The sequence below is a fragment of the Neoarius graeffei genome, chromosome 16 (assembly GCF_027579695.1).
Source record: "Neoarius graeffei isolate fNeoGra1 chromosome 16, fNeoGra1.pri, whole genome shotgun sequence".
In the NCBI taxonomy this organism is placed as follows: Eukaryota; Metazoa; Chordata; class Actinopteri; order Siluriformes; family Ariidae; genus Neoarius; species Neoarius graeffei.
This window is the reverse complement of record NC_083584.1, coordinates 7,826,736-7,840,378: the sequence shown is the minus strand read 5'-3', so window position 1 is coordinate 7,840,378 and position 13,643 is coordinate 7,826,736.

The window sequence follows — 13,643 nt, the reverse complement described above, 5'->3', positions numbered from 1 at the left end:
TTATGATTTTCAGTCCCGCTCCCACTCCCGCCCGCGCCCACAAAAAAATTATGATTTTCAATCCCGCTTCCGCCCGCGGCTGCCATATTTTGTCCCGCCCGCAAATCCCGCATGATGCAGACGTTCACGTTATTTCTCAGGAAAGTTCTTGTCTTGTCCCCCTACTTTGAGCGGATTTCAGTATAAATACCTTCAGCATAAATACCTACAGCTCACGTTATTATTTACCTTGTTTTAGAATTCAGCATATACTGTCTCTAATAATAATAATTAGTGCTGTCAAGCAATTAAAACATTTAATCGCGAATCACACATTTCTATCATATGAGAAACCATTGTAACTCACTGATCAGCATAAAAAAGTGAATGGGCTCGCTTTGTACCAATGAGCAGGGTGTGTATGAGATGATTTTTTTTTCTTTTTCTTATTACAAAGCGGAATTAGTAAGAGAAGTGAATTGTTTACTGTTTGAGTTAGTCTACAACTTTAGTCAGAGAGACATGTTACACATTGACGGCAGGCTTGACTCAATGCTATCCCAGAAATCCTTCCTGTAATATGCAAATTTGTCCGCCTCTGATTGGACAGCCAAATTTGCATATTACAGGAAGGATTTCTGGGATAGCATTGAGTCAAGCCTACCGTCACTGTGTAACATGTCTCTCTGACTAAAGTTGTAGACTGACTGCTTCTTTTGCTAGTTGAGTGTAAGCTGTAAATCATTTTACTCATGCTTTTTTTGCTAGTTGGGTGTGAACTGTGAGTCATTACAGTGGATCAAAGTCAATGGCCAGTTTAAGATACCATTCCTCTAGCAATCTAACTCTCTCTATAAATTTAGGCATCTTGAAATGTTTTATTAACGCTAAATAAAATATCCAGCACAAATTATATGTGATGGACATAAATTAATAATTTATGCATTTTATTTCACATTTTTAGTTAGCGGGACTGCAGCTTATCAGCGCTCCCGCGCGCGCAATGAGCTTTCAAAATTTGTCCCGCGCCGCACTGCTTTGCGGCGGGTCCTGCGAGTCCCGCGGGACTCTACTCGCAACCTGTGCAGTCTGCGCAGCTCAACCAACCGAATATCAGTCTTTGTTTTGTTTTATGTGAATTGTTGCAACTATGTATACACTGCTGTGCACCTCAATAAACCGAATGGTAATTAGTCTTTTGATTTTTCCGTGAGGTTTGCCTTATGCAAAGAAAGACAGCATAGACGTTTTTTCCTCCCTATAAGTGGGGGGGGGGACCGAGCGAGGTGAATTTAAATCTGGGTGGGACGAGTCCCACCCTCTGTCTGCGCCCGTGATTATGCGCCATGTTGTTGTAACTTTTTTTGAGAGACCCGCCGCCTACTTCAGCGCAGAATAGTGACGTTTGTGGCTTGTTGATGACGTGTAAGTCGGATGAATGCGACCTGGCGGTTCAGACTGAAGTCGCATATGAAAAGAGCGGATAGGAATCGGAATTAGGACCACATATCCAAACGGCCTGGGCCGGATTTGAAAAAATCGGATCTGTGTCGTTCATATTGTTAATAAAAGATCGGATACAGGCAGGGGCGGTTTTAGGAAATCTGAGGCTCTGGGCAAAGGACAATTTGGAGGCTCCCCTCAACCCCAACCCATACATCTGTAATAATAATGAGATGATGAATCATACGTACTGACGAACAATATTTATTGTGAACACATGGAAATGATTGAAAAAAACCCAATAAAGATCACTGAATATCTGAATATAAGCTGTGTGTGTGTGTGTGTGTCAGTAGAGGAGAGAGTGTGTGTGTGTGTGTGTGTCTGCCTGTCTGTCTATGTGCGCTGCTGTCGGTGTGCCCATCTATCAGTCTCATGGGTGGTGGTGGCTACAGTGGATGAGACCTGCACAGAAAGACAGGGAGAGAGAAAAACCAAACGTGGATTAATATACAGTGTAAGATTTAAATAAATGAAATTATTAGTTATTAATTATTATAATTTTACTTACTGTGTGCTTAAAACTTGATTTTTCTTGCTTTAGCATTGGCAAATGCAGTGATGACATCTTCCATGTCCAGTTTCCTTCTCACGGCTTGCTCAATGGATATCACCGCCAGATCTGACAGTCTCTCCTGACACATGGTGGACCTGAGATATGTCTTGATTAATTTCAAGGCAGAAAAACTCCTTTCCCCAGAAGCCACTGTGACAGGAAGTGTGAGGAGTACTCGAACTGCAATACTTAGATTTGGGTAACAATCCAGCAGGTTTTCTCTGAATATGTAGTTAAGCATGTGTGTTGGAGAGGAAATGCAATCAGGGAAGCCTTTAACTGCAGCCGTTATCTTGTGTGGAAGAAGGTTGTTAATTTCGGTAGCTTTTCAACAAACTGTTCGCTATCCTTTTTCCTCTTCCTTTTCTCACTGCCACTTAGAAATCGTTTCATTCTGATTTGACTTCAACAAAAAATTGTACGAGGGCTCTGCAGCTACAGCTAGATGGCGCTGGTGCATGTATTCAGCCCGCTCGCGTCGTTGCCTAGGTTACTTCAGACACTACGGCTCTGAGAAAGAGCGGAGCCCGATAGCTGTGGGTGACGTCACATACTGGTGATTTTGCTTGTGAAACTACTGTAGCTGTAGGATTACACGTGAATCATGCTTCAATGCTTTTATTATTTTCATAGCAATGTGGTTCATGTCGAGTGGAAAATATGTATAATCACAATGAATTATTACAGAGTAAATGATGTATACTAACATGCAGGAAAACAGGAATACCGTAACGCGACGACGAGGCCCCTGATTGGACGAGGCTCAGGGCAATTGCCCGACTTTGCCCAATGGAAAGACCGCCTATGGATACAGGTCACATATGGGCGAAAAGATCGGATTTGAGTCACTTCAGCCTGCTGTGTGAACGTAGCCTTAGTCACTCAAACACAGTCCTGAAGAAGGGTTCTGTCTGTAATATTTGCCCGTGTCTGTCACTGACTCCAGTGAACTTGCGGGATTTTTCTCAGGACTCCGGAATCCGTCCCGCCAAAACTCCCACTGTCACTCATTCATTCCTCCACACAGCGCTGAGTGTCTGCAGGCTATAAAACCTCCTGCAGGTAGGAGCTCTGTTCACTGCTCACCTCAATCACTGGGGAGAAGACAAGCTCAGATCAGACAGACAGATCAGACAGACAGGATGGTGAGGGCTCTGAGGTGTGTGTTTCTGTGGCTGCTGATTTGCCCGGCTGTGTTTAAACGAACCTCTGAAGATCAATTAGAGACTCAAAGAAAACGCGAAATCATCCAGAAACTCTGCAGCCTGGTAAGAGTTCACACACACACACACACACACACACACACTCTCTCTCTCTCTCTGTGTATGAATTAATAAGTGATCGCTAATATAATGACTAATTACTTAAACTAGTCCATGTTAATTTAAATATGTGTTAGAATATTAATTAATAACAGCATAAAGGATTATACTTGTTCTTATTCTTGCACTGATTGTAATAATGAACAGATAATTCTCTAATTAATTTAACTTCAACAAACCATGATCCAGTGCTTAAATATTTATCATCACATTAATTTGAATATGTATGATCATAGTAATTAATAACAGAATAAATGATGATATTTGTTCTTATTTTTTCTGTCTGTTGTTTTGTTTTTTCTCTCCACAGGGTGAAATGCGACCGGTGAGATGTAAGACAGAGGCAGAAAATATGAAGATCCAAAGCCCCAAATTCCCCAAACAGGTGATGAGTGTGAAGGCAGGCCCGGCGCCATGGGGGGGCGTCGCCCCCTCGTGGCTACAGCCCCGCCCCCTCAACGGAGACTCGGATCACTAAATTGTTTTCTTATGAAAATATAATGTATTATAGACGTATTAATAATTTGCATTTTCAAATACGAAATATTAAGTGGTTGCGCATTGCACAAAAATACATTTCACATAAATCACTACTAAAACTGGCACGGTAGAACAAATCTGATTGGTTGTTATGATTCTTACGTTGCAATCGTAGAATTCAACTGTATTAAGGTAGGATTATTTCAAAAAGCCTGACTTTAATATTAACCCTGTTTTAGACATATGTATCAATCCTAACTACTGGGGACTAGTTATTGTGGGTGTATGTGTGAAATGCTGACAGCCGCGCACACACAGACCTGTGATAAGGACAAGGGGCGGGGTCGTGCGGGCGGGCGGGCGGGGGTTTTACATGCACACTTACAAGTGCACTGTCTCTGCAATATCCTGCACTATGCAGTCAGTTTCCGGGAGTAGTCTTTCCCCCTCCGAATTAAACGAATTCAATCACAATATTGTGAATCCATTTTCTTTCTTTGTAGGCTAAGTTTATCTCCGTTTATGTTGGTGTATGTGTTCATATATGGTCCGCTTTGTGCGCAAATAGCGTAAGAATATGTGTCGTTGACGTCACCCCCCCATGCAGCGGGGGTGAAAATTCATCACTTCAGAGTGTTTAGTCCCCTACACGCCTAAACTGGGATCGCGGATTAAGTGGTTAGCGTTGACTCGGTGCGAGTCAGGAAGGCTATTACTGGTGCAGCCGCGGGGTCTGTTGATTTTTTTAAATTATGATTTTGGCCGCCGAGCCAAGTACCTTAGACTTGCATTGACGTTTTGTTTTCATGCCGCGGAGCTATTTGTATGTATTTTAAATGTAAAGGACTTGCCTGTAGGTTTGTGTGTGTGGTTTTATGTTTGGCATCTTTCCGGTTGTACTGCGTGTCTGTGAGAAAATCGGAGGGGAGGGTTAACAGGTGGGCACGGGGGCTGATAAAGCGCAACTGCCCTGGTAATATGTCACATGATTTTCCCGGACTAAAGCAACCTTCGGGGCCGTGGTTTTGTGGTTGGCGCAGTTAATTGTTTGAAACACGTTGTCAGACCGCCATCACTACTACACACTATATGAAAAAATATTTGCCCCCTTGCGATTTCTAATTGCCCCCTTAGTAAACTGTTCCTTGCGCCAGGCCTGTGTGAAGGTTTAATCTCATTCTGTAACCCGAATAGGAGTGTGTTACACACATCACACTCACCTGAGTGACAGATCGCACAGGAGGGACAGTGTGGAGCTCACACTCATTCACACACTTTCAGCTGTACACATTTAGAACAATAAAATGTGGAACGATAAAACATTTAGAGCAGGAGGAAGGAAAGGAAGGGAAAGAACCCCAGGCAGCCCTGCCCTAATGGTTAGAGAAGCATCTTTGCGACCAGTCCCTCTCTGGTTCGGTTCCCGAGACCAGCAAGCCTGAAGGACCTTAATCAAGGCGCCTAACCCCGCACTGTTCCGGCAAGAACGAACAAGGAAAAAAAAATAAATAAATAAAATAACTGATGGTCTGGTTGTCAGTTCGGTTGGTACCCGGCCAAAGCAAACACTGTAATGGGTCGCAGCTTCATGACTTTCCTTGGGGATGAAGATTCTGTACTTTTAAATCTATTTCTGCATTAATCAGTGAACTAATGAAATCTGTTAAACGGGTAAATAATTGATTCATTCAAACATCATCGTGTGTGTGTGTGTGTGTGTGTGCAGGAGGAGAGCAGACTGTCAGTGTTGGAAATGTCATTTCGGATTGTGTCTGATCTGATGAAGAACGCGTCCACCGAGTGGGATTCCAGTGAACTGCAGCAGTTACACAATTTACTGGAACACCAGAAACAATTCTACACACCACTGGTAAATCTAACCTCCCTCTGTACACCTGTCTAACCTCCCTCTGTACACCTGTCTAACCTCCCTCTGTACACCTGTCTAACCTCCCTCTGTACACCTGTCTAACCTCCCTCTGTACACCTGTCTAACCTCCCTCTGTACACCTGTCTAACCTCCCTCTGTACACCTGTCTAACCTCGCTCTGTACACCTGTCTAACCTCCCTCTGTACACCTGTCTAACCTCCCTCTGTACACCTGTCTAACCTCCCTCTGTACACCTGTCTAACCTCCCTCTGTACACCTGTCTAACCTCCCTCTGTACATCTGTCTAACCTCTGTCTGTACACCTGTCTAACCTCGCTCTGTACACCTGTCTAACCTCCCTCTGGACACCTGTCTAACCTCCCTCTGGACACCTGCCTAATCTCAGCTCTGGTGTTGTTCTGTGCTCCTGGAGTTATCCAGAGGAAGAACAATAAACTCCGACTTCACTCTTTTGCTTTCCAGAGAAGCTCTTTGGTTTTGTTTGTTTGTTTGTTTGTTTGTTTGTTTGTGTCCGATCTCCTCTTTGACTCTGGTCAGTGAGGTGCTGATGAACTCGGCTGTGTTGTGAGTTTCAGTAAAGCTGTGTGATGATGAAGCTCATGGATGTTTGGTGTGTGTGTGTGTGTGTGTGTGTGTGTGTGTGTTGCTGCTCCAGGTTCTGGTCTCCAGCTCTGCTCAGGCTGAAGTGGAACCCTGGAGCGATTTCTGGAGAAATCTGGCTCATTTTCTTTCGCAGAAGGTGAGAGGGTCGCTGCGGCTGCACTTCGCCACATTTCACTCGCCATGTTCACCATCAGTGCTTTAACCTTTTCTCGATGCGGGTTTTTGTTTTTCTTCCCGCAGAGTTTCAGCTCGTGCGCGTGGGAAAGTGCGCGCCCCATCATTCTACAGGTCATGCGCAGTTTCTACAGATCCACTACAAAACCACCCAGACAAGTCAGGAGCTGCTGACATCTATCTATCTATCTATCTATCTATCTATCTATCTATCTATCTATCTATCTATCTATCTATCTATCTATCATTTATTTATTTATTTATTTATGTATTCATGGTGCAGAATTATTCTATTATGATAATAATCCTATGAGCACTAATAAATGCTTTTCCACTCGAGGCTCTGTGTGTGTGTAAGTGTGTGTGTGTGTGTGTGTTTACTCTGTGCTCTGGACGCATTTCCTTTTCTCCTCTGATCTGGTTATCAGTTAGTTATTTCCCTCCCTGTCACAGTCTCATTGTGCAGGACATAAAGTTCTCATCCCAGACCACCAGCTCCCAGAGATGCTTCTGTATGGTGAACTATAAGAGGGTGCACGCTCTCACAGAGGTCAGAGAAAACATTTCAAAGACACAAAAACGTCGCTGAAGACTTTCAGCAACAACCCCCTTTAATGGGAGCAGGCTGCTCAAGACAGAGGACAGTTTCATTCTGTGTTTCACAAAGGGGTGAATTCCTGGGAAGGCAGGAGGATCACTGCAGCTCAGGACCGATGGCAGGCCCGCAAAATCTGAACCACAGATCCCTGATGGCCGACACCATTACAGATCCCAAACAACTGACACCATTACAGATCCCCAGCAACCGACACCATTACAGATCCCAAACAACTGACACCATTACAGATCCCCAGCAACCGACACCATTACAGATCCCCAGCAACCGACACCATTACAGATCCCAAACAACCGACACCATTACAGATCCCCAACAGCCGACACCATTACAGATCCCCAGCAACCGACATCATTACAGATCCCCAGCAACCGACAACATTACAGATCCCCAGCAACCGACACCATGACAGATCCCCAGCAACTGACACCATTACAGATCTCCAACAGCCAATACCATTACAGATCTCCGACAGCCAACACCATTAAAGATCCCCAGCAACTGACACCATTACAGATCTCCAACAGCCAATACCATTACAGATCTCCGACAGCCAACACCATTAAAGATCCCCAGCAACCAACACCATTACAGCTCTCCGACAACTGACACCATTACAGATCTCCAACAGCCAATACCATTACAGATCTCCGACAACCGACACCATTACAGATCCCCAGCAACCGACACCATTGCAGATCTCTGACAGCCGACACCATTACAGATCCCCGATGGCCGACACCATTACAGATCCCCAACAACCGACACCATTACACAGCAAATTCCCCAGTGTTGAATTAACACTTTCAGAGTTAATTTGTGTCCAATTGGACACATATAAACACAGTAGGGTGTTAATTCAACACTGGGGATTTTTCTGTGTACAGATCCCCGGCAGCCGACACCATTACAGATCCCCAGCAACCGACAACATTACAGCTCTCAGACAGCCGACACCATTACAGATCTCCGACAACCGACACCATTACAGGTCCCCAGCAACTGACACCATTACAGATCCCCAGCAACTGACACCATTACAGATCTCCGACAACCGACACCATTACAGATCTCCAACAACCGACACCATTACAGATCCCCGACAACCGACAGCATTACAGATCCCCAGAAACTGACACCATTACAGATCGCCAACAGCCGACACCATTCCCTTTCCTCACTACCAGAAAGATCCCATGCGCGGATTGGCTTGACAAGTCACCTTCACACTCACAGACCCCGCCCCCATGTCTAGGACGACTAGATGGTCTTCCGAAGACGGACGAAACAACAACAACAACAACAACAACCCTCCCTGTGGAAGCGCACGCGCTGTCATTTTACTGGTCACGCGCAGTTTCGACAGACCCGTGACAAAATCTTCCAGACCAATCAGAAGCTGCAAACATCTCCTGTGACTGGGGGTGGGGTGGGGCGCCCCCTTATGGGATGTGTGACTTTGTTGTAAAACAAAAGGTGTAGGGTTGTTTTCCGAATCTGAAAAAAAAAATATCCAAAGTATTTTTTTTTTTGCAGTGGGAGAAAAAGCCCCCCATGCGGGGTAAAATCCCCCCAGCCAAAGCAATTCTCTTCACACATTCATACCAAAATCACAAGATAAGCAATTTTATTAATTACCTAATCATCCATCCATCCATTATCTGTCACTGCTTATCCTGTTCAGGGTCGCGGGCGGGCTGGATCCTATCCCAGCTCACTCTGGCTGAAAGGCGGGGTAAATAATCATTCTTATTTATGTATAATTATAGGCTATTAAATCAGTATATTACTGCAAGTCAGTTTTCCTCGCGAGCCGATAAACTAACTAACTGCCTAACATTAACTAACTTGAGGTAATTTTTCATGTTAAGTTAAAATCTTTTGACCCAACCACCAGAACATGTGAACCACAGTAATTATGACAGTAAGGAATGATGCCCTCTGGGGGTGTTTTACCCCACAGGCTATAGCTCAAAAAAAAAAAAAAAAACGTCATTTTTTTAACATTTAATCATGCTTCCGGTTAATAAGATGAACTCAGACCCGGTCCACTCTCCTGTATCACTGAGGTCACATTTCGGCAGGAATACAGAAAATTCAAAAGGGTTCACAAACTTTCGAGCACCACTGTGTGTGTATGCCGTATTAGTAATATAATGGAACGCATAATAACAATCTGCATGCGTGTAAAAATCAATATTTATTTATTTGAAATGAGACTCTGTGTGTGTGTGTGTGTGTGTGTGTGTGTGTGTGTGTGTGTGTGTGTGTGTGTGTGTGTTGTCCATGCTTCTCCTATGCAAATAATTGAAAATTAAGCTACAGGAAGTCGGGGTTCAATCAGTTTCGGTGATTAAATGTTCAATATATTATTTTTATTTATTTCTCTTCATTTATGTCTTTCTTTTTAATCTATTTAATATAATAGCAGCCAGTGTGTTCACTTTGTGTTTACAAGATTCGTTATATAATTGAAATATAAAGATTAATTTGTAATGTGTCCACATATTGTGTAATAATAATAATAATAATAATAATAATTATTATTATTATTATTATTATTATTATTATAGTGGAAAATGGACTGTTCAGTTCCTCTTCTGGAGAAAGGAATAATTGTTGATAATTAGTATTAATTGATCTGACTTTACCAGCTGGAAAAATTAGCCTTCCGGTAATAAGGTTTATACCCAGTGATCAGTAAAACCCGTGATGCTGTTGCTGTTATAGTTTTGCAGGTTTCACCTCTGGTTTCACTGGATGCTCTGCTCGCTGCTGGTGTCTGTTTCACCAGTAAACGAAAGCACTCAGTTTTCTCTCCTTTCACAGAAAGAGGAAATATGAGAGGCAGGGCAGAGCAAAGCCACAGAGCTTTGATGCGGTGGGTCAGTCAGTAGGGTATGGATCAAACAAACATGTGGTTTTCACACAAAAGCGTCAACAATCAGGTGGAGTTCCGTGCTTTAGCTTCTGGATTAAATTCACTCCTGGAAGCATGTGGCTCAAACCCCAAAATCTATCTCGGGGGGCTGGAATGGAAACAGTTCTGTAGAGTTTAAATGAATTCACTGTATGAAGCTGAAAGTGCTGTAATAAAGTCCGCAGTGTGTGTGTGTGTGTGTGTGTGTGTGTGGTTTGTGCGCGCGCGTGTGCAGGTTGGAAATGGTGTCATAAAGTAAAATAAAGAAGTGAAATTTACTGAAAGAAAGAAACACAAGTTTGAAGTTTGTACTTGTTTTATTTCTGCAATATCAGCAATCAAGTAGATTTAACTTCAGTGTTAGTGTTAATTGAGAAGTAAAAGCACAGAGTTCCCACAGGAATGTTCACTGAAGCTTCTTCACTGGAGCTGCAAACACCAGACATTACCTCTTTCATTTTCCAGTCAGTGTGTTTCACTCAAGACTTTTGTTCTGCTACAATTTACTTTCATAAATATGTCTTACACTATGGAGGAGAAAAATCTACCAAGAGCTCGACAAGGACACTATTAGACTATTAGGGTTTACCAATAAATTACATCCAATCATCATCATCATCATCATCATCATCTGTAGCTCTGCATCAGGGCTTTTTTAGAGACTGAAAACGTTAATAATATTTGGTGGAAATTATATATATAATATACATAATATATTAAACTTACTTTTTTGTCGTCTGTCCTTTGTACATCAAAAAAAAAACTGTGTACAGTCTATTAACCCCGCCCCCAACCCCAGCCCGTCCATATCATGCCAAACGTCATCCTACACGTCATTTCAGCCCAAATGGGCGTGATTTGATTAACCACCTGCACTCGGCTGTCACTGATTGGCTGCATGAATGTCCAGCCAGGGGCTTGTTGTCTGTTCTTATCAATCTGTTTGTTTGTTTGTTTGTTCGTTCTTATTATCACTGGTGGCGCGGTTGCATTTGGTTTCACATAAAAAAAGTCTTCTTCAAAACATTTGTTTACTGTAAAGAAGATGATGTGGATGAAAAACAAACAAACAAGCAAACAAACCTTTATATTGATTATTGAAAGCCAGGGCCTTCTCACTCAAGCTGCTCTTTGATTAGTTTGATGTTTGCATCTGCGACCAAACGATCCCAAACCTTCTCAACAGAATTTTAGACTTAAACAGAAGTATTAATGCAGAAGGAAAGAAAAAAACCATACCCAAAAACAAGAATAATTTCACTGATGTAACCAATAATAGAAAGATTTGAACAGGTTGTGTTTATTCTAACACACTGTAAACCCGAATAAGTTGAGTTTACTTAAAAAAATTGAGGAAAGTGGTTGCCTTAAAAAAATAAGTAATTATTAATGATTGAATTGAGTACCTTAAACTTACCAGAAGATTGTAAGTTTAAGGTACTCAATTCAATCATTAATAATTACTTATTTTTTTTAAGGCAACCACTTTCCTCAATTTTTTTAAGTAAACTCAACTTATTCGGGTTTACAGTGCAGACAGAGACAGGTCCTGCTCTCCAGTTCTCCCTCTCACTCCATATCTGATGGTCCAGCTCTATCTTCATCAGCTCTCAGTGGTGTTTTAGGTTCTCTCACTGGGATTCCAGGCTGTGTCATGTTCCGACAGTAGCTTTATCATCAAACCAGGAAATACCTACATGTTTAAGTTGGCGAAATGTTTCAAGAAGACCAGATTTCATGGAAATTGTACTAATTTTCAGCAAACAGATTTTTTTGTTTGTTTGTTTGTTTGTTTGTTTGTTTGTTTGTTTGAGCAGGACATCATACTTATCGATGACGTGAATAGTTTGGCCAGTGGATAGTGAGTTTATCTTATTAACGGGAAACATAATAATATTTTAAGAATGGCATAAAATTTTTGGAGCCATGGCCTGTGAGGTAAAACGCCCCCAGGGGGCATCATTCCTTCCTATCATAATCACTGTAGTTCACATGTTCTGGCCATCAAATCCATTGTTCTTCATTAAATGCAGACGAACTCAGTGGATGCATTAAAATATTTAAAATTATATGAAGTTAGCATTAGCTAGCTAATGTTAGCTAGTTGGCTACCAGTGATTTATTGATCTAATAGCGATAATCTTGTGATTTTAGTATTAGTGTGTGAAGTGAATTGCTTTGGCTGGAAACCCCACACTGGAGAGGCAAAATGTCCCTTTGGACAAATTCATTTTGTTGTTAAAAAGTTGATTACATATAAACTCTGGACAGTTTTCAGATTTGGTTTATACTTCATCTCATTCAAAATGTCACTCAAAACTAGGATCAGAATCTGACCTACATTTACCTGTTGTTTCACATCAAAGTTACACAGCCCTTAAAGGGGAACTGACGTCATTTTTAAACTTGCTTTATTTCTTAATTAACATGTTATTCAATTATGTTTTCAGTTTTAGTAACCTTATATCGTGACTCGTATTGGCAACTAATTGCAATTAAATATTAGACTTATCGGCCTATTCGGTTTTTAGCCGTGTTGAATTTAGTTTGTTTGGTCCACGGCAGGCGTCGCTTATCCGCGCGAACTTCACGAGACTTGTGCGAGACTTCGAAACGTGAAGTGTCAGCCAGGTGTCAGTGCCGCCATTTTGAAAACTGTTTTCCCAAACGAAGTATTGCACAAAAACGAGTTTAAATGACAATTACTGCCTACTTTTTTCAAACTTTCCTGATTGCTATCAAAACAAACAAAACTTCCGGGTTGATTACGTCAGCATTCGAAAGATGGCGCGCGCGTCTTTTGACAATGTTGGCAGATGTTGGTCACTTTGATTTCCACTGTACGTTTTACTTCCGTCCTACGATGTCTCGCACAGGTCTCAGTGAATCTCGTTTATGGCCATTGCTTTGTCATATGGACTTATATATTACAGAGCATATTTCAAACACTCATAACTTGCTATAGCAGTGACAAAATAGTGATCAAATATGCATTCCTATATTTAATAAAATGAGAGAAATAGAATTTTGATAATAAAAAAATTGCCTTCAGTTCTACTTTAAAGGAGGAGTTTTCCCCCAAACTACCCTACTGTACCCTTCAAGCTAATCAAATGTCCACCACATGCACCTTCTCAGGTACAAGATAAAGGACAGACAACAAAAATAACAAGGAACAGTCCAGTTATCATCTTTCTATCTGTGTGTGAAGAAGCAGAAGAAGCCTTTATTTGTCACATGCACTCTCAAGCACAGTGAAATTCATCCTCTGCATTTAACCCATCTGAAGCAGTGAACACATGCATTCACACACACAAGTGAACAATGAGCACACACACATACTCAGAGCGGTGGGCAGCCATGCTACGGCGCCCGGGGAGCAGTTGGGGGTCAGGTGCCTTGCTTAAGGGCACTTCAGCCCAAGGCTGCCAAAAATTTATTGGATTATATTAAACAAGAACAAGTCAGGTGCAGTGTTAAGGTAATGAAATCAGTCAATTGACCGTTAACCTTCTGCAAGTCACAAGTTGATTTTTCAGCAAAAAGAGGTGTTTAAATCGGGTGGCACAGTGGTGTAGTGGTTTGCACTGTTGCTTCA